The sequence below is a fragment of the Aegilops tauschii genome, chromosome 5 (assembly GCF_002575655.3).
Source record: "Aegilops tauschii subsp. strangulata cultivar AL8/78 chromosome 5, Aet v6.0, whole genome shotgun sequence".
NCBI lineage: Eukaryota > Viridiplantae > Streptophyta > Magnoliopsida > Poales > Poaceae > Aegilops > Aegilops tauschii.
Window position 1 is genome coordinate 483,271,470 of NC_053039.3, and position 27,573 is coordinate 483,299,042.

The window sequence follows — 27,573 nt, forward strand, 5'->3', positions numbered from 1 at the left end:
GTTAACATCATCTATTCGAATAGCCGCGTCCGCGGTAAAGGACTTCTGGGTTGCCTGTACAGTTCATAGATAACTTGAAGTGGATACTCTAAAACTCGCAAGATAAACGTGCGTGCTATGGATGGCGTTCTCGTAGGTAGACGGGAGAGGATCCATAGTGGTGTATTGATATGGTGAATATGTGGACTCGTGTGCGCCACCTCAAAAGAGTTGCTTGCAGTCGTAGTTCAGGTTAGCCACTGAGTCAAAGCTGGGTTGCTGCAGTTAAACTCCACCACCCCCTTTGATGATACTGATGCATATGTACCTAGTTCTGATGTAAGTCTTGCTGGGTACATTTGTACTCACGTTTGCCTATTTTATGTTTTTGTAGAGAGACGTCAGTCTTGCTAGTAGTTCCGAGTGGACTTCGATATTTAGCTTGTTACCTCAGCTACGATCTTGTGCCCTCGGCAAGGTCTTGTAGATAGTCAGGCTTCTCAGCCTTCTTCATTTGTAGTTGTCTGTACTCAGACAAGTTAAGCTTCCGCATGTGCTTGTTGCTTGTATGCTCTGTATGTTGGGGTCATGAGACCCATGTTTGTAATACTTGGCTCCTCGGAGCCTAATGAATAAATACTTGAGTCGTAGAGTTATGTTGTGATGCCATGTTGTATTTACACATATCGAGCATATTGTGTGTATGATTGAAATGCTTTTTATGTGTGGGATCCGACAACCTAGTTGTTTATCCTTGGTAGCCTCTCTTATGGGGAAATGTAGTCTTGTGCTTCCATGAGCCATAGTAGTCCGCTACAGCCCGGTTCACCGGAGTCCTGCTAGCCCAGCACTACTGCTCCGGAACACCTGACTGGCCGGCATGTGATTCACTTCGTTCCTGTGTCTGTCCCTTCGGGGAAATGTCACGCGGTGACATCCGGAGTCCTGCCTAGCCTGCTACAGCCCGGTTCACCGGAGTCCTGTTAGCCCAGTGCTACAGCCCGGATTCGCACACTGCCGACCGACATGCTCGATGTTGATTCATGTATGCATGTCCCTGTAAGTTAGTGCCACTTTGGGTTCACGACTAGTCATGTCGGCCCGGGTTCTCCGTCATATGGATGCTAGCGACACTATCATATACGTGAGCCAAAAGGCGCAAATGGTCCCGGGCCATGGTAAGGCGACACCCATGGGAATACCGTGCGTGAGGCCGCAAAGTGATATGAGGTGTTACCGGCTAGATCAATGTGACTTGGAATCGGGGTCCTGACAGTCGCCGAATGGACAGAGACCGAACTCCCTAAAGAGTACATCACATATTCCAACTGGGTGATGTACTTTGACGGCTCTAAAATGTTAGCCGGACTGGGGGCTGGTGTTATTTTGACATCCCCCACAGGAGACACAGTCCTTTATGTGTTACAAATACTGTACACCGACTCTAACAATGCAGCCGAATACGAGGCCCTATTGCACGGTGTCCGGATGGCCGTCTCTATGGGCATACAATGCCTCGAGGTGCGCGCAGATTCAAACGTCGCAATATCCCAAATAAATGGAGAATTCGATGCAAAAGATCCAAAGATGGCGGCTTACCGCAATGCCGTACTCAAATATCAGCTCGGTTTGAGGGGCTTGAGTTTCATCACGTGGCTCGAGAGAGTAATCAGGCAGCGGACATCCTTGCTCGCATGGGCGCTAAACGCGACCCCGTCCCACGTAACACCTTTGTGGAGAGGCTCTTCAAGCCATCCGTGGCATGGCAAGATGAGAGCGGCAACACTGGTCCGGAGCCGATCATACCCCCAGATTCCAAACACAGTTCCGATATCATCGGGGGCTCGGGCACCGAGATAACACCGTCGGCCCATGAAATCATGGCCGTAATTGCCCCATGGACAGAACCTTTCCTGGCATACCTTACTAGGAAGGAGCTCCCTTATGATCAGACTGAGGCCCATCGTATTGTTCGACGCTCGAAAGCCTACAAAGTTCATGAAGGAGAACTTTACAAGAAAAGTACTACCGGAGTCCTTCAACAATGTATCTCCGAAGAAGAGGGACGGCAGCTCTTGGCTGAAATACGTGCCAGTCTTGGCGGCCATCATACTGCAACTCGGGCCCTTATAAGTAAGGCCTTCCGTACAGGTTTCTTTTGGCCCACGGCCCGAGCAAATGCACAGGACCTCGTACAGCGATGTATTGGATGCCAGCTTTTCGTCAATCAAAGTCATATGCCGCCCACTGCCCTACGAACAATCCCCATTACCTGGCCTTTTGTGGTCTGGGGGCTAGACATGGTCGGACCCCTTAAAGGGGGAAGCCATAAGAAGAAATATTTGCTGGTTATGGTTGACAAGTTCACTAAGTGGATAGAGGCCAAACCAGTCAAAACAGCTGAAGCCGGACCGGTGATAGACTTTATATCCGGTGTCGTACACCATTATGGTGTCCCGCACAGTATTATTACTGACAACGGCTCTAACTTAACGGCCGACGAGGTGAAAACTTGGTGCGCTAATTTGGGCATTAAGCTCGATTACGCCTCCGTATATCACCCTCAAACAAACGGTCAGGTCGAACGGGTGAACGGCCTGATAATGAGCAGCATTAAACCCAGAATAGTGCGATCTCTGCAAGAATCAGACAAGCACTGGGTTGACAAACTCGATTTTGTACTCTGGGGGCTGCGGACTACGTCCAATCGCACGACCGGATACACACCTTTCTTCATGGTGTACGGCGCAGAGGCGGTCTTGCCTTGCGACATTATTCATGACTCACCTCGAGTGCACATGTACGAAGAGAGAGAAGCTGAGCTCAACCGGCAGGACAATTTGGACAGCCTGGAGGAGGAGCGCGATGTTGCGAAGGCCCGTTCCGCATTCTATCAACAGCAGGCTCGGTGATATCAAAGCAGAGAAGTGCGGGCAAAGACGTATAATGTCGGTGAACTCGTTCTACGCCTACCAGAGAAGAAAAAGGACAAGCTCAAGCCCAAATGGGAGGGTCCCTTCATTATAGATGAAGTTCTCACTGGAGGAGCCTATCGCCTTCACAATGCTTCGGATAATCGCTTGGAGCTGAACCCATGGAACGTTGCCCGGCTTCGAAGATTCTACGCCTAAGTCCGCTTATATACCCTTTTTCGTTCCTTCTTTTCTCTTTTTCACTTTTTCTCTTGTTCGCTTTCCACCTCGTGATCGGGTAAGCCGCACGCTTGAGGGGTATACATCCTTAAATGTACATACCCCACAACACCTGGGGGCTTCTTTTCATAAGAAGCTTATTATTATTTTTCGAGCATCAAGCTCACCGTATATATGTGTCGACTGCTCATATATGTCCTTTCTTCGCCATTTTATGCACCTTTATGACTTCAGTTTTTGCCAAGCTGGGTTGCCTAGATCCTGTGCTTATGCCCTACGTTCCCGCTTGTTCGGCTAGGGCATAAAGGGAGCACCTCTGCGATTGTTACAACCGGGTTATCCGGACATGTACCTCAGACTGGGTGAAGCTGAAAGCTAGCGTTCTTAAGGGAATAATTGGTCGGCGGACAAAAGATGAACTGCCCTCGCTGCAGTATAAGCCCCCAAGATATAAAGCGTAATGTGATTTTTTTAGCATCACAGCTTAGGCATGCACAAATACACATGCTGACCCAGGGAGAGGAACCCCTAATGGAACTATTCTCTCTAGAAGATGTTTCTTACGATCAAATGTAATATAACATAACTCCCTGAACACAACTTGTCTGTTCAAGCAACTATGACCGGACTGCCTGGTTTCTGAACATGCTTTGGTGTTTACCGTCAGTGTAGCATTTGGAAACACTCCGCCCCTTGGGTTTCGGAGGTTGAAGCGGAAAGTCTGCCGTGATAGTCGTTTTACAATTCGGGTGGAGATAAGTTTGGCGATCCAAGTACATTGTTACATGGAATCAAAAACTTCTTCTTCCTCTAGACCATCTAACAGGTTGTCTAGTTTACAATCCTGTTGTGAAAATTTGGCGGCTATCTTTACTTGGTCATATACCAAGTTAACCGGAGTTTCTTGTCCGTCTGGTCCCCGAGGTCAGACCCGGGCCATATGATTTGGATCAAGTCCGGTGTACTGCGTTTTCACCATGGCCCAGGCCTCTCGTGCACCTTCTCGGCATGTTGATACCTTCCATAGTCCAAAACGGCGCCGAGCTCCCTTGAGTAAATTCACGAGCTCCTCCATACTTCCTGGAGGAGAATTGGATGGCCATAAAGCCTTAGCCATGTTCCTCATTGCTTCCCGAGCTTGTTCGTGCACTTTGGACAGCTCTTGTAGCAGGTCGCCTTGAAACCCAGACAATTCTCCCTCGGGCCGCCCAGTCAGCACGCCTACAGAAACACACTCGTAAAATTTTCCATCAGGGGACCGTACAGAAGTCAGGTTAAAGAGCATACTGAATATGCCGCCTTTCAGCTTTCTGTTCTCCTTCAAGGCATGCGATAGTTGGGCTCTTACGTCCTTCAGTTCTTCGGCTTGCTTGATGTTTGCATCCTGTAGTTTGTTCTTCTCATCAATGGTCCATGTTAATACACGCTAACTAGTGGATTCTTGCCCTTCGACATGTTTTTTGTCCACTTGAGCAGCCCTTAGCCTCTCCTCCAGCTGATCTATCGAGCCTGCCAATAAAGCGATGCATATTTAATCAAATCATTATCGGCACGGAATCATGTCTCCAGGATACTGTTGTGCTTACCATCAGTTGTCGTCTTGGATTTCTTTAAATTTTCTAGTTCGGCGCTGGCCACAGTTAGCTTAGTGCGGCATTCTTCCAGCTCCTTAGATAATGTGTTATTTTTCTCCGTGAGTATCTGATGGCATAATGACCCTTAAATCAGTTGGGCCAACTGCTTCAAGTCTCGGGGGCTACTGGCATATGATTATTAAATCTACGCAAAAGCTCTTACCCGCATATCCTTTGAAAGCTGGTGACAGGCTCCAGCAAGCCCATCCCGAGCAGCTCGGATGTATGCATCCGCTGAGCTGAAAGCATTGAATGCCTCTTCGGTGAAAATTGGGACGTGCATAGCCGCTTTCCGCCGTCGATGATTCATCGCACTCTCCACTTCGGAGCTGGTGACACATACATTATCCGATTCCTCTGGGAGATGACAATCCTGCATTGCCCCCGTATCAACCCTAGTCCTTGTGGTAGGATCCGGAGCTGGATCATCCTGTGTATGGTCGGCCAAGTCTCTGGATACAGTCTGGCGTACACTCCTCTTGCAATATGGCACGCGGGGAATGTCATAGTCCGCTCTACCCACTAAGTGCATGCTAACAAATTATACCCCTTTGATGAAGGAGAGGGCCCGGCAGTATCGTCGTTGGCCTTTCTTTTCGAAGACTCGCCCTGCGCAAGTGTCGTCTTCTTAGAGGACGCCTTTGCCGCAGTTTGATGGGACGAGCATCGCCCCTTGGGAGCACAATACAGTGCAGTGGGTAAGGCGCAAGGGGAAAACTCTTTTTGAGGGGATGTCTCTTGAGTACTTACATGGGAGGAGGGAAGAAGGCCGGGGTAATCGGCTATAATGGCCACTTCCGTGCCGTCATAACTCGCCTGATAAAAGAGTCCATCCTTAAGTTCTATGAAATATATCTGGATCTTCTTCCCATCCAGGATCTAGGTCTCGAATATGGTCCTCCGGCTGCGGAGCGGGGTTGTAGATCCCCGCTGTCGGCGTTCTGGGAACGGCGGTCCCCAGACTTGCCTGCCTGCGGCCCACGGCGTGGCTCCACCAGCGGCCCTACACGGCCCATCTTCACCAACAAACACTCAAGACCCTCGCGAGGGGCCAAGCCTCGCGAGGCGGACAACGCAAGACCTCCTCGGGGGCGGCCTCACCAGGCTGGCTCACGAGGGGCGGAGAGATCAAGGCAAGGGGCACCTCGCGAGGTTCCCGGGACGTAAGCCATGACGACTGGAGCCAGGCGGGCGCCAGCGCACGCAGTGTCCTCATTTCCTCTTTGGTTCTAAAGAGGCAAGCGCAGGCGAGGAGTCCCAAAGCATCAGGCAAGGGTTTCCATATCGGTGCAATGAGACCAAGACCAGCAGGACGGAGGACGGAGGTCACCGTGGAGACCAAGACGGCGTCACCACCAGAGCATTTGGCAGGCGAAGACCACCTTTAGTCAGGATAACTTGTACTAGTTGTCTCCCTTTGAATTTGGACATCGTGGGATCCCTTCCCGCTCAATATTTGGGAAGAGGACCAGGGCCTCTATAAATAGGACTAGCCACCACTGTAGGAGCCAACTGATCAGGGATTAGATCCATTCCACCGAGACCACCACACCAGCTCACTAAGCACAAGAGCACCTCTCCTCAGGAGGCTGTTCTTCCCCTTATAACGGTTCATCCTCAGCCCAAGAGGCAATCCACCACACACACTAGAGTAGGGTATTACACCACATCGGTGGCCCGAACCAGTATAAACCTTGTGTCTTTTGTTCTATGAGTTCGGCGCGCTAGGCCTAGCGATCGTTGCAAGAGCGAGCTAGGGGGAGGGAGAGATCTTCGTGCGCACCCCAGTGTTTGAACCTCAAGGGTTTTGCCGGAACCCGAAATCCGACATTTGGCGCGCCCGGTAGGGGTGCTCCGAAGCTCCCCCCCCCCCCCCCCGACGGCTTCGCCTCTCCGACCGCCTCTCATGGACGGCGCCGCTTCTCCGACTGGATTGACGGGCGCCATCAGCAGCGCCATGGGGCTCCGGGCCTTCACCCCCGCCTTGCGGTGGGTGTGGTGGCCGCACAAGTTCAAGCCGGAGACGCCGCACCGCTATGATGGTGCGGCGGATCCGGCGGCCTTCCTGCTGGCATACGGGGAGGCCGTTCTGGAGGCTAGGGCGACGATAAGGTCATGGCCAACTGGCTCCCCATGGCCCTCACTGGCGTGCCGCGCGCTTGGCTCCTTCACCTGCCGGGATATTATGTGGCCTCCTGGGGGAGCTGCGTGACCTCTTCATCGCGCGCTTCGGGGGACCAGCACCCCCCGCCATCGCGGCTCTCCTCGGCGGCTCGCAGGTGCCTCCCTCCGACCGTCACACCAAGCCGTTCTTTCGCCAGATCGGCGCCACCTCTACGCGGCAGGGGGCTCCCTCGGGTTGGGCGGCGCCCAAGGCCGACCTGACCTTTGACTCGGGGGATCACCCAGTCACCACCATCGGCTCGGGCGTGCTCCCAATGCTTTGCACGCCCACCATCTGTAGCATAGCCGTCACCAAGACCCTCATCGACGGCGGTGCCGGCCTCAACGTGCTCTCTGTGGAGGCTTTTAGCCTCCTTCACGTACTGCTTGAGTGGCTCCGCCCCAGCAAGCCCTTCTCCGGGGTCGGCGGCGGCTGCTCCAACCCCCTGGGGCAGATCCGTCTCCCCGTGACCTTCGGCACACACGACAACTACCGCACCGAGCTAATCGACTTCGACATCGCCCGCATCGACCTACCGTACAACGCCATCCTCGGGTACCCGGCGCTGGCCCAATTCATGGCAGCTACTCATCCTGCCTACAACCTCATGAAGATCCCAGGGAGCAAGGGCGTCCTCACCGTGGCCGGAGACACCAAGGAAGCCTTGGCGGCCCTCAAACTCGCTTTCAGGGCCACGGCGGCAGCTTGCCCGGCCGACAAGGCCGTACCCAGGACCAAGGGGGCTGCGCCGACCAAGAAGAAGCGGCTATTCACTCAAGGTCAAGCCAAGACAAAGCAAATACCAGTCGACGAGGACGGGGCCTAAGGCGCCACCTTTACTATAGGCGCCGACCTCGCCCCAGATCAAGAAAGGGAGTTGGTGGACTTCCCGCGGGCGAACAAGGAAGTGTTCGCCTAGGAGCCCAAGCAGCTAGTTGGGGTCCCGAGAGGAGTGATTGAGCATCATATGAAGGTATGCCCCAACGTGCGCCCTGGGAAGCAGAGGGCGAGGCGACAGTCCACGGAGAAGCAGTCTTTCATCGTCCAGGAAACCCGCAAGCTGGAGGCAGCAGGTGTCATTCGCGAGGTCCGGTACCCAGAGTGGCTGGCGAACCCGGTCGTCATGCCGAAGAAAGGAGGGAAGGAGCGCGTGTGTGTCGACTTCACCAACCTCAACAAGGCCTGCCCTCAAGACCCATTCCCGCTACCGCGCATCGACCAGATTGTCGACTCCACCACCGAGTGCGACCTGCTATGTTTCCTGGATGCGTTCTCGAGCTACCACCAGATCAAGATGGCGGTAGAAGATGTGGAGAAAACGGCTTTCTTGACCCCGTGCGGGGTATACTGCTACACTTGCATGCCATTCGGACTGCGCAATGCAGGAGCAACCTTCCAGCGGCTAATGCACATCGCCTTGGGACGGCAGCTCGGGAGAAACGCTGAGGCCTATGTCGACGACATTGTGGTGAAGTCTCGGGAGGCGAGAACTTTGATTCAGGACCTGGAGGAGACCTTCACGAGCCTGCGCCAGGTGGACTTGCGGCTCAACCCGGAGAAGTGCGTGTTTGGTGTCCCATTCGGCAAGCTGCTGGGCTTCCTCGTGTCCCACAGGGGGATCGAGGCCAACCTGGAGAAGGTCAAGGCAAGCGAAGACATGAGCCCACCACAAACCCTCAAGGAGATGCAGAAGCATGCAGGCTGCGTGACTTCGCTAGGGCGCTTCATCTCCAGGCTGGGGGAGCGCGCCTTGCCGTTCTTCAAGCTGATGAAGAAGAAGGGCTCGTTCGAGTGGACCCCCGAGGCCGACCTGGCATTTCAAGACCTCAAGAGATACTTGACCAGCCCGCCGGTGATGGTGGCACCTCGTCCTCTCGAGCCCTTGGTATTCTACCTGTCTTCCACACCCCACTCCGCCAGCGCGGTGCTGGTGGCCCTCAGAGAGGAGCGCCAGGTCAAGGGCCCACCAAGTGGAGCCGCCAAGCCAGACGAGGCAGCGCAACACCGAGGTGATGCTCCTGAGACAGCGGCTGCCCCGACAAGTCATCAAGCCCCTAAAGCTGGAAATCCACAGGAAACACCTCAGTCCCTGGGAGCCAAAGACTCCGTCAGCTTTCCCGCCCTCGTCGAGCACCCGGTGTACTTCGTCAGCACAGTGCTATGAGATGCGAGAGCACGATACCCCATGCCTCAGAAGCTCTTGATCGCGCTCCTGGTGGCCTCGCGTCAGCTGCGCCACTACTTCCAGGGTCACCCCATCAAGGTCGTCTCAGCTTACCCGCTGGAGAGAGTGCTCAGGAGCCCCAATGCTGCGGGGAGGGTTGCCGAATGGAACATCGAGCTGCAAGCGTTTGACTTGGAGTTCAGCATGACCAGGGTCATTAAGGGGGCTACGCTTGCCAACTTTGTGGCAGAATGTACCGACACCCCGGAACTTGAAGCAGGCGAGTACCGATCCCTCTCGCTAGGGAGTGAAGCACCGAATGGCTGGGTCATGTACTTCGACGGCGCGTTCGCACACCAGGGCGCGGGGGCTGGAGCAGTGCTCATGTCGCCCACTCAGGACAAGCTTTACTATGCCATGCAGCTCTGCTTCTAGCGGGGCGAGAAGGTCTCCAACAACATGGCAGAGTACGAGGGCCTCATCATCGGCCTCAAGGCTGCGGTGGCCATGGGGGTGAAATGCCTCACCATCAAGGGAGACTCGCAGCTCCTCATCAACTTCTCCAACAAGGTGTACGAGCCAAAGGATGAGCACATGGAGGCATACCTTGCGGAGGTGCGCAAAATGGAGAGGCAGTTCCTGGGCCTAGAGCTACAGCATGTGCCTCGTGGCACCAACAAGGAGGCCGACAACATTGCCAAGAGAGCATCCAAGCGGCTACCCCAAGAGCCTGGCGTCTTCGAGGAGCGGCTCTCCAAGCCTTTGGCAGCACCTCCGCCAGCGGAACCGGTGCCACCTCAGGAGGAACTCCCCCAGCCACCAGCCTCGGGAGCCCCCGCCTGCGGCCCAACCTCGGGAGCACGCCTGCTCTTAGCGCTCGAGCCTCAGGAGGGGTGCTGGATCGAGGAGTTCAAGGCATACCTGACGCATGGCACGTTGGAGAAGCATGAGGTCACGGAGCGTGTGGCCCGGTAGGCTACAGCGTACTGCATTCAGGACGGTGAGCTATACAGGAAGCGGCCAATGATGTTTCTCTACGATGCATCTCCAGGGAACAGGGGAATGAGTTGCTGGCCGACATACATGGCGGAGACTGCGGGCACCACTCGTCGTCGCGCACCCTAGTCGGCAAGGCTTTCCGCAGCGGGTTCTACTGGCCCACGGCACTCAACGACGCGGCCGAGCTGGTGAAATCCTGCGAGGCCTGCCAATTCCACGCCAAGCAGATCCACCAGCCATCTCAGGGCCTCCAGACTATCCCGCTCTCATGGCCATTCGCGGTCTGGGGGCTAGATATCCTGGGCCCATTCCCTCGAGCGCCTGGAGGTTACCGCTACCTCTATGTCGCCATCGACAAATTCACCAAATAGGCGGAAGGGGAAGCCGTCCGCACCATCCCAGGCGGGTCAGCAGTTATGTTCATCAAGGGCCTCGTAAGACGCTTTGGGGTCCCTAACCGCATCATCACCGACAACGGCTCACACTTCACTAGCAATCTCTTCAAAACGTATTGTGCTAACCTTGGAACACAGATCTACTACGCTTCCGTGGCGCACCCTAGGAGCAATGGCCAAGCTGAACGCGCCAACGCGGAAGTCAAGGGGCCTCAAGACCAGGACCTTCAAGAAGAAGCTCAAGGCCTGCGGCAGGGGCTGGCACGACGAGCTCCAGTCCGTGTTGTGGTCCATCCGCACCACCGCCACCAAGCCGACAGGCGAGACCCCGTTCTTCCTCGTCTACGGAGCAGAAGTGGTTCTCCCACACGAGGTCAGGCATCACTCCACGCGGGTCCTGGCGTTTGATGAAATGCAGCAGGACGCCATGCAGGGGATGGACCTCGTGCTGGGGGAGGAACGCCGCCGTGAAGCCTCGCTCCGAGCTGCAAGGTACCAGCAGGCACTGCGGCGGTACCACTGCCGCAACATCCGCTCTAGGACGCTCGAGGTGGGTGATCTCGTCCTGAGGCGGGTGCTCTCTAGGGAAGGGCTGCACAAGCTCTCACCCATGTGGGAGGGCCCGTTTCGGGTCGCCCACGTCTCTAGCCTGGCGCCGCGTGCCTGGAGACGCAGGACGGGATCCCCATCCAGAACGCCTGGAACATCTAGCACCTCCGGAAGTTCTACCCATGAAGCAAGGCCCGGCGCCTGTGAAGCAAGGCCCGGTGCCTGTGAAGGTCTCCGCTCGTGACACTCTCACGTAATAATGAGTCGAGCTGTACACGCCCCGGAGTCTCAGCAGCGCCGCCCTCGGGCCTTGAGGGCTCCCTCCCACGTCCTAGTGGCAGCACTTAGCTCCGCGCTGGTGAGAAGACAAGAAGACTAGACTAGGTGACGGACGTGGCTTTTCATTTGCTTTCCGCAGTTGGCTTGCCCCTCTTTAATGAAAATTTGCTCTATGATGTTCCTTGCCGGCTTGGTTCCATCGCCTTTTGCCTCCTTTTTCTGCCCTCGGTTCCTCATTTTGGCCCGTACTCTCCCTCGCATGCCTCGCGAGGGGGCTGGACAGGTGCCCTCATGATTATTTTTTCCTGTTCTTCGCGAGGCACCCTCGCTCGAGCTCGCAAACTGGCGCACCCCTCTCAATCTGTGCCCCTCGGGTACCACGATGCGTAGCGTCGGGTCGTGGCTGGCTGCGCCCGCGACCATGGCTCGGAAGGGCTCAGATGAATAAGAGTTTCCTAACGAATTTTTGCAGTCCCTGGACGCCTCCCAAGTCAAGGAGGCCTCGCCAGGTACTGGGAAACGCGCGCCTCACGAGGCGAAAACGGCTTCAAGCGCGTCGAGATAAGTTATTTAGTACGCTCTTACATAAAACATTGATGCTGCAACACGACATAGGAACAATAAACATAGCATAGCAACTTGGAAATTATGGTTCATTGCACGCCCCTACGGGGCCCCATACTTGTCTCTCTCTCTCAATGCAGGAAGAAAAGGAAGAACGGAACAAAAGTGGAGTGTGCCCCTGCAGCAGTTCGCGAGGATGGACCCATGGCGCTCTCCTGAGCTCAGCCAGACCCCTCCTCGCGCTTCACTGGGGCGCGGCAATGAGACGACCCGCTGCCACCCTCGAAGCGGGCGCGGCGACGCGGCGGCTGGTCGTAGCCGCCGCTGCTAGAGCTGTCGCCGGAAGAAGAGTCGTCGTAGCTAGACGAGCCATGGCCGACTATAAGGACAAGCCCGCCTTCACCCTCGTCGCGGCCGTCGCCAAGGCCGAGCACCTCACCACCATCGTTGTCCTTAGGGCAGCACCTGATGCGGCGACCATCTTCCCCGAACACCCTCACGAAGAGGGTCGCGTTGCCGTCATACTTGAAGTGGAGGGTGCACCGCCAGCCCAGGCCGCGTGCGCGGGCGAATGTCTGCCAGCCGCGGGCCAGGGCTGCGTTGCCCGCGACAGAGACCTCGACCGCGACCCATGAAGCCTTCCTGTAGCCAGAGACCGCCTGGACCTGTGGCCGGCAGCTCGCCGGCGAAGAAGCGTGGGAGCTGAAGCCAGGTGCCGGCCGGGTTCTCTGACCACACGACAAACTCCGGCAGCACCTCCGCCGAGTGGAAGCACGGCCGGGGAGGCCGCGCGACCATGGCGCGCCTCCCTTCATCGATGGGGTTGCCACGACCTCGGCGACTCCCACTATGCGAAGTGGCGCCGCCGCGGCCATGAGGGGCCACGGCGGGGGTCGCGGCGTGCTTGCGTGAACCGGGCCCCTCCTGGCGGGCCTTCCCCTTCTCTGCGGCCGAGAACCTCTTCGCAGGCGCCATGGGAATCACTACTAGCAATGAAGCAAGGGAGAAGAAGTGAGCGGAGTAGGAAGAGATGAGCGACGGGGGCTCCGCCCCCCTCCTCATTTATAGCGGGAGAAGGCCAACCGGCGATCCCCATGATCACAGGTAATGATGATTTTTCTTTGCATGCAGCAAGGACCCGTCAAGTCGGGCGTTTGCCGAGGCAACATGGGGAAGCGGAGACGCCCACGTCCAATCAAACGCCACGCGTCAAGCGGGGCCGCGGGCTATTGGGGCCCGCAGCGCTCCGCACTTGCCCTTTGGCTTCGCCTCGAAGCCAAGTCCTAGCGCGCCTTGGGCCCGGGGGCTACTGTCGGCGTTCTGGGAATGGGGGTCCCCAGACTTGCCTGCCTGCGGCCCACGGCGTGGCTCCACCAACGGCCCTGCACGGCCCATCTTCACCAGCAAACACTCAAGACCCTCGCGAGGGGCCAAGCCTCGCGAGGCGGACGATGCAAGACCTCCTCGAGGGTGGCCTCACTAGGCTGGCTCGCGAGGGGCGGAGAGATCAAGGCAAGGGGCACCTCGCGAGGTTCCCGGGACGTAAGCCATGACGACTGGAGCCAGGCGGGCGCCAGCACGCGCAGTGTCCTCGTTCCTCTTTGGTGCTAAAGAGGCAAGCGCAGGCGAGGAGTCCCGAAGCATCAGGCAAAGGTTTCCATATCGGTGCAACGAGACCAAGACCAGCAGGACGGCAGGACGGTGGTCACCACTAGAGCCTTTGGCAGGCGAAGACCACCTTTAGTCAGGATAACTTGTACTAGTTGTCTCCCTTCGAATTTGGCCATTGTAGGATCCCTTCCCGCTCAATATTTGGGAAGAGGACCGGGGCCTCTATAAATAGGACTATCCACCACCGTAGGAGCCAACGGATCGGGGATTAGATCCATTCCACCGAGACCACCACACCATCTCACCAAGCACAAGAGCACCTCTCCTCAGGAGGTTGTTCTTCCCCTTGTAACTGTTCATCCTCAGCCCAATAGGCAATCCACCACACACACTGGAGTAGGGTATTACACCACATCGGTAGCCCGAACCAGTATAAACCTTGTGTCTTTTGTTCTGTGAGTTCAACGCACTAGGCCTGGCGATCGTTGCGAGAGCGAGCTAGGGGGGAGAGATCTTTGTGCGCACCCCAGTGTCCGAACCTCAAGGGTTTTGCCGAAACCCGAAATCCAACACCCGTGATGACCTTTCTCCATTCCTGTTAAAGGCAGCCAGATTAAGTTCGACTAAACATCATTAAGAAAAAAGATTGAGCGAGGCATGTGATCGAAAACTTACCCAGTCAATGGGGTTATACATGGAGAAACCTTCTCGGCATTTAAGGCTAGTGAAGTCTTCCTTCTCCCCTTTGTAAAGATCAGCCATCATGGCAGCCAAAGCGGCAAAATTGTCCGGACCCTTGCGCCCACAGCGTGATGCGTCGTCCTCCCCATTGTAATGCCACATGGGAAACTATCTGGATTGGAGTGGCTAACGCATCGTGTTATTGAGATTGCCATTACCTCGACTATGGACAGTCCGGAGTGGGCGAGTATTTTGATCTTGCTCACTAGCCTCTTAATCTCCGCACTGTCTTCTTCCTCGAGGCTTGATACGTCTCCAACGTATCTACTTTTTCTCATGCTTTTCCTCTTGTTTTGGACTCAAATTTGCATGATTTGAATGAAACTAACCCCGGACTGACGCTGTTTTCAGCAGAACAACCAAAGTGTTGTTTTTGTGCGGAAATAAAAGTTCTCGGAATGAAACGAAACTTTGCGATGATTTTTTATGGAATAAATGAGAATTACTGGAGCCAAGACCCACCAGAGAGGGGCCCCTGGGTGGGCACAACCCACCAGGGCGTGCCCCCCTCTCCTGGCGCGCCCAGGTGGGTTGTACCCACCTGGTGGCCCCGCAGACCCTGAACCCTAACACTATAAATTCCTATTTTTGGAGAAAAAATCAGGGAGAAAGAATTATTGCGTTCCATGAGACGGAGCCGCCGCCAAGCCCTGTTCTTCCTCGGGAGGGTAGATCTGGAGTCCGTCTGGGGCAGATCTGGAGTCCGTTTGGGGCTCCGGAGAGGGGGGTCTTCGTTCTTCGTCATCACCAACCCATCTCCATCGCCAATTCCATGATGCTCCCCACCGGGAGTGAGTAATTCCTTCGTAGGCTCGCTGGTCGATGAGGAGTTGGATGAGATTCATCATGTAATCGAGTTAGTTTTGTTAGGGCCTGATCCCTAGTATCCACTATATTCTTAGATTGATGTTGCTATGACTTTGCTATGCTTAATGCTTGTCACTTTAGGACCGGGTGCCATGAACTCAGATCTGAACCATTTATGAATTCATCATTATATCCATGTTTTAGATCTGATCTTGCAAGTTATAGTCACCTACTATGTGTTATGATCCGACAACCCCGGAGTGACAACAACCGGGCCCACTCTCGGTGATGACCGTAGTTTGAGGAGTTCATGTATTCACTATGTGTTAATGCTTTGTTCTGGTTCTCTTTTAAAAGGAGGCCTTAATATCCCATAGTTTCCAATATGGACCCCGCTGCCACGGGAGGGTAGGACAAAAGATGTCATGCAAGTTCTTTTAATAAAGCACATATGACTATTTACGGAATACATGCCTACATTATATCGATGAACTGGAGCTAGTGCCGTATCGCCCTAGGTTATAACTGTCACATGATGAATATCATCCAACAAGTTAGCGATCCAATGCCTACGGATTTATTTATATTGATCTTGCTGCATTACTATTGCTATCATCACTGTTACACTTGCTACGAAATACTGCTATCACTGTTACTATGACCTTTGCTGCTGCTACTACTATAAAAACTATCAAACTACTTTGCTACTGATCACTTTGCTACAGATAATTAATCTTCGGGTGTGGTTGAATTGACAACTCAGCTGCTAATACCTTCAAATATTATTTGGCTCCCCTTGTGTCGAATCTATAAATTTGGGTTGTATACTCTACCCTCGAAAACTGTTGCGATCCCCTATACTTGTGAGTTATCAAGACCTTTTTCTGGCATCGTTGCCGGGGAGCATAGCAATATTTGTTGAGTCGCTTGGATTATTATCAACATATCACTATGAAGAATCTGAAGATTTATCCCTCAAAGACGAGGAGAGGTAAGGAACTACCATCCAGTTCTGCTTTAGATTCACCTTCTGTTATGAGTAAACTTGCAACAACACCACATGCTATTAATTCTGATATGTTACAAGTTATTGATGATGCTACTTCTTCTATGGATAATGCTTATGATGATGCTAGTACCTTGCTTGATAATGATGATGTGCCACTTGGTGAATTTCTTGATGCACAAATTGCTAGAGTAATACAACATGATGTTGTTGAATCTGATGATGATCTTGAAACTGAAACTCCTGAAACACCTGCTAGAAATAGCCTTCCTAGATATGAATTGCCTAAGGTACCGGAAGGTTATGTTATGAATGAGGAGACAACTAGAGATATTCTTGCTTGTAAGGATAGAGATGATCTAGAGAAATTACTATGCAAGTATAAAGAAAAATCTCTTAATGCTTGAATGAAATATGATCCTAAGTTTGCTACTTCACCTATCTTTATTGCTGATAAGGATTATGAATTCTCTATCGACCTAGAGTTAATTACTTTGGTTGAATCTGATCCTTTCCATGGTTTGTGAAAATGAAACTGTTGTGGCACATCTTACTAAGTTGAATGATATAGCCACCCTTTTTACTCATGATGAGAAAACTCGCTATTACTTTATTCTCAAATTATTTCCTTTCTCATTAAAGGGTGATGCTAAAGCTTGGTACAATACTCTTACTCCTGGTTCTGTGCGTAGTCCCCAGGATATAATTTATTACTTCTCTGGATAATATTTTCCTGCTCATAAGAAACAAGTTGCCTTACAGGAAATAATTAACTTTGTGCAAACTAAAGAAGAGATTCTCCCACAAGGTTGGGGGAGGCTTTGCCAGCTACTTAATGCTTTGCCTCATCATCCTCTTAAGAAAAATGAAATACTTTATATCTTCTATAATGGACTAACCGATGCTTCTAGGGACTTCCTAGATAGTTGTGCTGGTTGTGTTTTCAGGGAAAAAACTATTGCTCAAGCTGCAGAATTATTGAATAACATACTGAAAAATTATGATGATTGGACTATTCCTGAACTACCGGCTAAACCCACTCCAAAGAAGAGGGGCATATTATATCTCAGTCCTGAAGATATGCAAGAGGCAAAGAAATCTATGAAGGAAAAAGGTATTAAAGCTGAGGATGTTAAAATTTTACCTCCTATTGAAGAAATACATGGGCTTGATAAACCACCATTGCCTAAGGTGGTAGAGGTAAATTCTTTAATGAAGTTCAATGATAATGATAATCCTCACAATATGCATCCTAGCCAATGCCTTTATGAGTTTGAAAACTATATTAGAAAACAAGATCACTTTAATGCAAATGTTATGAAACAATTGAAATATAATTCTGATATGATTGCTCGCTTGAGTGACTTGCTATTTAGAATCTCAAATGATGTTAGAGCTGTTGGAAAACATGCTTCTATGGTACAAACCCAATTAGAACAAGTTGCTAAATCACAAAGAGAATTGCTTGATGAAATGAATCATAATATAAATGACTTTGCCGTTAGAGTTGCAACTAGAGGAGGTAAAATGACTCAGGAACCACTTTATCCTGAGGGACACCCAAAAAGAATTGAACAAGATTCACAAAGAGATAATGCTAATGCCCCTAGTCCTTCTAAAAAGAAAAGGAAAAAGAAAAATGATAGGACTTTGCATGCTTCTAGTGAACCTGAAATAGAAAAACCTCCTCATAATGATAATGATGTCTCTATTTCTGATGTTGAAACTCAATCTGGTAATGAACATCCACCTAGTGATAATGAAAAAGATAATGCCGATGTTCATGAAGATGCTCAACCAGACAATGAAAAAGAACCAGACAATGATGTTGAGATAGAACCACCTGTTGATCTTGATAACCCACAACCTAAAAATAAAAGATATGATAAAAGAGGCTTCATTGCTAGAAAACACGATAAAGAAAGAGAACTGTGGGTTCAAAAACCTATGCATTTTCCACCCAAGTTAACTAAAAAGAAAGATGATGAAGAATTTGAACACTTTGCTGAAATGCTGAGGCCAGTCTTTTTGCGTACTCGCTTGACTGATATCTTGAAAATGCCTCCTTATGCAAAGTATATGAAAGACATCATCACTAATAAGAGAAAAATACCAGAAGCTGAAATCTCCACTATGCTTGCTAATTATACTTTCAAAGATGGAGTACCTAAAAAACTTGGAGATCCGGGAATACCAACTATACCTTGCTCTATCAAAAACAATTATGTGAAAACTGCTTTGTGTGATTTAGGAGCTGGCGTTAGTGTTATGCCTTTTTATTTATATAAAAGACTTGACTTGAATAAACTCACACCTACTTAAATATCTTTGCAAATGGCTGATAAATCAACTACCATACCTATCGATATCTGTGAGGATGTGCCCGTTGTTGTTGCTAATGTTACTATTTTGAGTTACTTTGTTATACTTGAGATGCCCAAGGACGACAACATGTCGATTATCCTTGGTAGACCCTTCTTGAATACTGCGGGGGCTGTTACTGATTGCAATAAAAGCAAGGTCACCTTTCGTATTAATGGCAATGAGCACACAGTGCACTTTCTGAAGAAACAATTCCAAGTGAATGGTATTAATGTTATTGAAATCTCCGACAATCACATTTGGAAGTTTTCAAATACCTCTACCTACTGTCAAAAAGAATTATGAAATGCTTATTGTCGGGGACATTCATATCCCCATTGAGGTTACTTAGTGATTTACGAAAGTTCTTCGGTTTCATGCTAATCGAAAGTGGTTGTTAATAAGACATGATCAACCTTATTAACGAATCATTTTTGAACGGTATGAAGTTGATGAATTTAGTAAGCACTACCTTCTATCATTACTTTTTGCTTTCTGCTTTTATTAGTTAAATAAAATAAAATGCCATGTTCTGTCTGTTTTCTGAATTTCCCGTGCAATAAAAAAATGACCCAAAAATAAAAGTGCTCAGAATGCCCTGAAAATTTTATACGATTTTTTTCTGAATTTTTGGTGCAAATAATACGAGAGGGAGGTACACCAGGTGGGCACAACTCACCTGGGCGCTCCAGGACCCCCAGGCACGCCCTGGTGGGTTGTGGTCCCCATGTGGGCCCCCTCACTTATCTCTTTAGCCCACATCATCACTTACCTCCAGAAAAATTCTCCATTGCTCTCTCTCCCGTGTTCTTGCTCTCAAACCCGCGGATTTCGATCTCTTTGCTCGAAGCTCCATTTCTGAAACTGTTTCGGGGGATTGTTTCTTGGTATGTGACTCCACCGTTTGTCCAATTAGTTTTTGTTTTAGTGGTTTATATTTTGAATAATTAGCTACCCTTGGTGCTGCTGTAGATGAGCTTGCATGATGAATTCTTAGTGTTCTAAGTAGGTTTCATGCTTGTTATGGCCTCTATGTATCCCTATGAGTAGTTGCTATCAATTTTGTGAAGTTTTGTTGAGAAAATTTTGTGGACTAAAAATTCAGATTTTTATTCATAGGAAAATTGTACGCGGACATGAATATCTTCAGGAAGTTTGGCTCTAAGAAGAACACCAAGGGTGTTATTGGGGAGTCTTCTGACAGTGATCTCCACCCTCAGAGGTTTGCGGAAGTACGGGCATGCAAATGGCTGCACACCCCCTTCATGTAAGAGGCTGGAATTCTTGAGGAGTTCACGCAATATATTGCTAATGTCGGCCTCACCGACTTCATCGCAGATGAGTGTGACCAACACCAAATCCTCACAAACATCTTTGTTCAAAGCTTTACTTTCTTGCCTAGAAATAATCCTCCTGAAGTGAGCTTTGATTTATATGCTGAAAACCATCGGATACCACTCACTGAATTTTGTAACATATGCATGATCCCTTCTGATGGGAGCTTGGCTGAGCCTAGGCCGGTCGAGTTTAAGGCCTTTTATCGCACTTCGACAGTGGGTGATGAGAGAGGAGTGTCAGCCATCACTGCCGCTGGCTTACATTTTCCTGTTGTTCGTTACTTTGCACTTTTCATTACCAAATGCTTGCTTGCTAGGGAGAAGGTGGGTGCACTTAGTTCATCAGACCTTGCTGTTTTACGTCGTGCACTTGAGGGTGACAACACGCATAGCTTGGGAGCTATCATGGCTCATCGCTTGCATCTTAATAAATCCCAGGGTAAAATACATGGTGGGAATTTTGCTACTTGTTTGGTGGCCCACTTCAATGTTGGGATACGCCCTCATGATTACCCTCTGACTAAGGTTTACCTAGACCGAGCAGCCATGGAACACCATCACTTTCTTGCACATGATCATCCTGATATCGCCATTCCTTATAACCTGGTCTATAGTGTTGAAACTCGTGATGTTATTCCATTGCTTCCGCCTGCTTTGTTTGATTCTGCTACTGGGGCGGATACCGGATTATGCCTGTAGACATCATCGCCTGCTGGAACACTCACGCTGCTGTAGAGGCTGTGGAGGAGCCTCAGCAGTGGGCTGAGTGGATGCCTGCTCCTCAAGATCCCTACTACCATCTAGGCTACTGATTGACTACCAAGCTAGGCCAAAAGCCTAAGCTTGGGGGAGTACGTGTTCTCACCGACATTATATTCATGTTCACTCATATCATTCTACTTGTCGGTGTTCACACTTTTTCATTGTATCATCCATGCTTAGATTTATTTTCTTGCTTTCTTCTTGTGTGTTTGAAAAACTTTAGAAAAACCAAAAAATTAGTTGTAGTAATTTACTTTCCATGCATGCTTAGTAGTAGAACTAAAAAGAAAATTCAAAAAGATTTCCTTCTTCTTCTTTTGCTTGTTCGGAGCTTTCCCGTGTAAATAGGTTTTCTCGTTTTTGCTTTTCCCTTTTTATTTGCTTGTTCAAGAAAACCAAAAACTCCAAAAATATTTCAGTGTGTTTCTCTGATCTTCTTTTCTTTTTATTCGAGTCTTACCAAGGAGAAGACCACGATGAAAATGTTGAGTGGCTCTCATATGAATAACTGTTGAACTAATAAGAGCACATTTTACCTTGTCTTCTCCTGTTGAATAAAATGCTTTGCAGATTCCAGCTTAGTCCATGGCATTCTTGCACTATTATTATTTTCATATCATTCGGTCGTGCAAGTGACAAGCAATAATGACGATATTCGATGAACTGGCCATGGCAAGGAGAAACTGGTACGAACTCGACTTGTTCTGTTTGTGTAAATATGTTTAACCTAGTATCCATGATTCACCCCATTATGATTAAACATGTTTGCAATGACAATTAGAGATTATAGTTTCTCATGCCATGCATAAGTAGCTAGGAGTGAATAATGATTTATCTTGGATATCAACATAGCGTTAAAATGATTGTGATGTAGTATGATGATATGGTATCCTCCTCTGAATGTTCGAGTGGCTTGACTTGGCACATGTTCATGCATGTAGTTGAATCAAAACCAACATAGCCTCTATGATATTTATCTTCATGGTGTTCATATCCTACTCATGCTAGTGTCCAATGTTACTTATGCATAATGTATGGTTATGATCGTTGTTGCTCTCTAGCTGGCCGCTTCTCAATCTAATTGCTAGCCTTCGCCTGTACTAAGTGGGAACTCTGCTTGTACATCAAAAACCTTGAACCAAAATTTATTCCAGATGAGTCCACCATACCTACCTATATGCGGTATTACCCTACCGTCCTAAGTAAATTTGCATGTGCCACCTCTAAAAACTTCTAAAAATTATCCTTTTTGTGTGCCTGGATCATTCATGAAATGACAGGAGGTGGTCGATACCTTCCATGCTAAGAGGGTTATTCTTAGGTCGAGTGTTTATTCACTCACCATCGCATGAGAAAAAGGGCGGTAATAGGGATGCCCAGTCCCAAACTACAAACATGAAAAAGAGTTCATCTCTGAAATAATAAAACAAAAACTCCCAATGGAGTCAAAACCTTTAGTTTTATCGCTTAGGAACCGCCACTAACGTGCGTAGCATGGAAGATGTTGATAACTGATGGTCATGAAGTGAATGAGAAGGGTGCATGCCTCAAAATATCATTTATCTCTGTTTCAAAAATTGAGCTCTGGCACCTCTGCAAATCACTTCTTCCCTCTGGGAAGGGACTTTCTATTTACTTTTATGTTGTGTCATCACCTTCTAAAACAAGCGCTAGAAACTGAGAGAGCACAACTGTCATGATTTATGCATTGTGTGTAGCTAATGTTGGGTGCATCATGACTGGATCTTTTCTACCATGAATTACAATGTTTAGTCGCTGCTTGAACTTTGGAGGTGCTCTGCATTTATGTTTTGCGGTCTCAGAAAGGGCTAGCGAGATACCACTATTGTCATATTATAGCATGGTTGTTTTGACAACGTATTGCTGTTTGAGATCTCTTATTATTGCTCGCTAGCTGATTATGTCATTGATATGAGTTAATATAATCTTTAAATGTTATTGTCGAGATGGTTAGTTATAATGCTGCCTGAAAAACTGGGTGTTGTTTAAGCTTATTTATGCAAACAAGAGCAAAAGAGTTTGTAAAAGTTTTTCTTTCTCACTTTCGGTTTATGAACTGAATTGCTTGAGGACAAGCAAAGGTTTAAGCTTGGGGGAGTTGATACGTCTCCAACGTATCTACTTTTCTCACGCTTTTCCTCTTGTTTTGGACTCTGATTTGCATGATTTGAATGAAACTAACCCCGGACTGACGCTGTTTTCAGCAGAACTACCATGGTGTTGTTTTTCTGCAGAAATAAAAGTTCTCAGAATGAAACGAAACTTTGCGAGGATTTTTTATGGAATAAATGAGAATTACTAGAGCCAAGACCCACCAGAGAGGGGCCCCTGGGTGGGCACAACCCACCAGGGCGCGCCCCCTCTCCTGGCGCGCCCAGGTGGGTTGTACCCACCTGGTGGCCCCGCAGACCTCAACCCTGACACTAAAAATTCCTATTTTCAGAGAAAAAATAGGGAGAAAGAATTATCGCATTCCACGAGACGGAGCCGCCGCCAAGCCCTATTCTTCCTCGGGAGGGGAGATCTGGAGTCTGTTCTGGGCTCCAGAGAGGGGGATCTTCGTTCTTCATCATCACCAACCAATCTCCATCGCCAATTCCATGATGCTCCCCACCGGGAGTGAGTAATTCCTTCGTAGGCTCGCTGGTCGGTGAGGAGTTGGATGAGATTAATCATGTAATCGAGTTAGTTTTGTTAGGGCTTGATCCCTAGTATCCACTATGTTCTTAGATTGATGTTGCTATGACTTTGCTATGCTTAATGCTTGGCACTTTGGGCCCAGGTGCCATGAACTCAGATCTGAACCGTTTATGCATTCATCATTATATCCATGTTTTAGATCCGATCTTGCAAGTTATAGTCAACTACTACGTGTTATGATCCGACAACCCCGGAGTGACAACAACCGGGACCACTCTCGGTGATGACCGTAGTTTGAGGAGTTCATGTATTCACTATGTGTTAATGCTTTGCTCCGGTTCTCTATTAAAAGGAGGCCTTAATATCCCTTAGTTTCCAATATGGACCCCGCTGCCACGGGAGGGTAGGACAAAAGATGTCATGCAAATTCTTTTAATAAAGCACGTATGACTATTTACGGAATACATGCCTACATTATATCGATGAACTGGAGCTAGTGCTGTATCGCCCTAGGTTATAATTGTCACATGATGAATGTCATCCAACAAGTCACCAATCAAATGCCTACGAATTTATTTATATTGATCTTTTTGCGTTATTATTGCTTTCATCACTGTTACACTTGCTACGAATTACTGCTATCATTGTTACCGTTACTGTTGCTGCTGTCACTATTATCAAAACTATCAAACTATTGTGCTACTGGTTACTTGCTGCAGATAATTAATCTCTAGGTGTGGTTTAATTGACAACTCAGCTGCTAATACCGTCAAATATTCTTTGGCTCCCCTTGTGTCGAATCTATAAATTTGGGTTGAATACTCTACCCTCGAAAACTGTTGCGATCCCCTATACTTGTGGGTTCTCAAGGCTTCGGGGACGCCAACTGGTGCGCTTCTTTAAAGGAGCAGTGGAGAATTCGGGAAGACCGCACCGAATTGGGTCCAGGAGGACAACGTCTGTGATATAAAACCATTCCGAGGGCCACTCTTCGGACGCCTTCTTCGGAGTGCCGGACAGGTATCCTGTTCCGGCTATGCGCCATACTTTGGCGCTGCCCACCTCAAATATGGATCCCTTTTGGGAGCGGGGGACGAGGCAGAAAAATTTCCTCCATAACTCAATGGGCCTCGTGGCCTAGGAACACCTCGCAAAGAGCAACGAAGCCCGCGATGTGCAGGATGGAGCCCGGCGTGAGATTGTGCAGTTGGAGGCCATAATACTCCAGGAGACCTCTGAGGAAAGGGTGGATCGGAAATCCTACGCCTCTCAGCAGGAAGGAAACAAGGCACACCCGCTCCCTTTTAGTAGGATTAGGGAAGTTATCCGCCAGGGCTTCATCGTTGATGGAAGTTAATCCCGCCCGAACGGGGACTAGATCCGAGGGAGGGAGATATCCCTGCGTCTGAAGCTTGGTCAACTTGGCGTGGGATGCCGAGCAGCTCTCCCAATCGCCTTTTTGAGGGTCGTGGGGGCGCGAGGAAGAACTAGGAGCGCCAGCCATGTTTGGATGGTTCCTTATGGCGAGCTCTAAGGATTTTCGCTTGGTCAGGAATGGCATCTGAGATTCAATCTCTTTAAATAGACGCCTTCCCTACGTAGTTAAGGGGTTATTTGTAAAAATACTTGGGCCCTTCGTATTTGTTTTACACGTGGAAGCCGAGGCGACGGCAGCACAGAAGCTGAAGGATATGGTACTTAATGTAAAAGCCGAACTGTGCGAAGTACAATGCAGAACCCGCCTTGCAAAGCCGAAGACATAAAGCCGGATACAACGTCATCATTGAAGGCATGTTCGGGGAGCTACTGAGGGAGTCCTGGATTATGGGGTCCTCGGGAGGCCGGCCTATGTGACATGGGTTGGACTGATGGGCCGTGAAGATACAAGACAGAAGGCCTTCTCCCGTGTCCGGATGGGACTCTCCTTTGTGTGGATGGCAAGCTTGGCGTCCACGTGTGTGGTTTCCTTCCTTTGTAAACCGACTTTGTACGACCCTAGTCCCTTCCGATGCCTATGTGAACCGGAGGGTTTAGTCTGTAGAGGCTATCAGAAATCATACAGGCTAGACATCTAGGGTTTAGCCATTACGATCTTGAGGTAGATCAACTCTTGTAACCCCTATACTCATCAAAGTCAATCAAGCAGGAAGTAGGGTATTACCTCCATTAAGAGGGCCCGAACCTGGGTAAACATCGTGTCCCCCGCCTCATGTTACCTTCGATCCTTAGACGCATAGTTCGGGACCCCCTACCCGAGATCTGCCGGTTTTGACACCGACAGCGTCCGCGCCGATAGGCTGCGGCTCACCGCACGGCGAGACCATTGGAGCGCCACAGAGCGAGAGGCATGGCGCGCCACACAACAAGAGCGGATCCATCGGCGACTGCCTGCTGTCGACACGGTGTTGCAGCTGGTTACACATCCCGTCAGTACCCCCATTCCTCGCCAAGAGTGGGCAGAGGCCCTCTGCGTCGTACTTGCACCAGAGGCCGGCCGAGCCGTACTTGCACCGGACGCCCGCCGTGCCGTTAGCATGGGTTTGTTCGCCTTGTCTGCGGCCCGCTCGATGCCAACGCGCTGGTCGGTAGGCTCGACCTCCTCCTTGGACCAGGTGTCCACCTGGGCGCAGTAGAGGAACATGGCCGTCGCATCCTCGAGCTGGTGATCTCCGATGAAATAGCCAACTTGGAGCTCGAGATCGCGCTCCAGATACCGCAAGCGTGTCGACCACTTGGACGAACGCCTGTACGAGTTCAGGCAAAGCCAAGAGCTACCGTAGGCAAGGGCTGCTGGTCATGGTCTCATGGATGCGTTTTATTTTGTTGAGTCGTTTCGACGTGGATAGCTATGTATTCACAGCAATCATTGTATTGCTCTGTTTCAATGTGTGTACTCTGTTTTCCATTCTTATATGTTCTGTTTCAATGTGTGTATATACGCTTTCCATTCTGTATATGTGGATGATAACAGCTAGATTCAAATTAGTATACAAAAACAGATAGAAAATGGAATTCATAATATAGCTAATAATCACATATATAATGTTCATTAGTTGTTCATTAGTTCATCACAGAATATATATATAATATCATCACATATACGTGATGATACTTAACTACTAGGTACAATGCATAAAATTGAAAATGAACAATACTAAAACTAATAATCCCTCCTGGGGCCAGTATTCCGGCAGCCCCTCGCCAGCAGCTCCCTGGTGTGCGGCGTCTTCCTAGTGCGGAGGCAGTACTCTGCCTCCTCTGCCTCGCAGCGCTGGACGTACCGATCTGCCTCTTGCCGGCGGACGAGCGTGAACGATCTTGCCATTTCGTTGGGCGCCCACCGGAGCTCCTCGTCGGTGGCACGCTGGAGCTTATCGGCCCACCTCCACGCAGCGACGAGGCGCCCAGCGCCTTTGACCTTCCTCGCGAAGTACCTGTCTACGTACACCTCCTCCGCACGACGACGCGCCCGCCTCCAAAGCTCGGCCACCTCCTTTTTCCAGGCGACATCATGGGCTTCACAGGCCGCCTAGTACCTAGCTTCCTCCTCCGCCATCTCCTTCTTGAACGCCACTTGCCTGGCTTTCTCAGCCAACGGCAGCGACTTCCACAGACAAAGATTGTACTGGCCCCAAAACCAATCCAAAGTTGGGGCATTCGGCGCAACCTCATCCGGCGGCGCGTAGGGGTCCTCATCGTTGCTATTCGAGTGAGCGTCCTCGAGGGGCGGCGACTCCTCGTCGGTGCATGGGCAGACCGGCGGCGCCATGGCAGAGATTTGAGAGAGAGAGAGAGGGCGGGTGAGGGGATGATGTAGATGAGAATGCAGGCGGGACGATGTGAGCAAGGTAGTATTTATTGGCGGCCGGAATCTAGATCGACGGGAACAGTACACACGTCGGTCGCCAGAATTTATGAGTTCTATAGTTTGAATACACACGATTCCCGCAGAAAAATCCGTGTGTGAACATAATAGCTGACGGTTTCCAATACAGAACCATGTCTGATTAATAATCCCCGCCACTCACCTACCAAATTACCTGGAGCCGCGAGATAGAGTGCCAATCGTGTGGGGGCCGGTTGTCTTGCCAGATCTTTACATTTTCTTTTTTGAACACCAGATATTTACATCGTCTGATGATTTTTTAACTCGCACCCAAGTACACAAAAATATGATTTTTCAAATCGTTATGGTTACCCATTGCATCTAGATGTAGTTCAAATTTGAATTACGGTCATTAAATGACTAGAAAATCACTTAAATGTCTTTAAAAGGTCAAATGACCCCTAGAATTTTCCAAATTTTCATATGACAGTTGTAGTAGTGCACGTTAAACGTAGAAAAAAATTGAAGGCCGTAAGAGGAAGCTATCTCCTGTTCGTCATCAAACATGCATTCTTCCCTCTC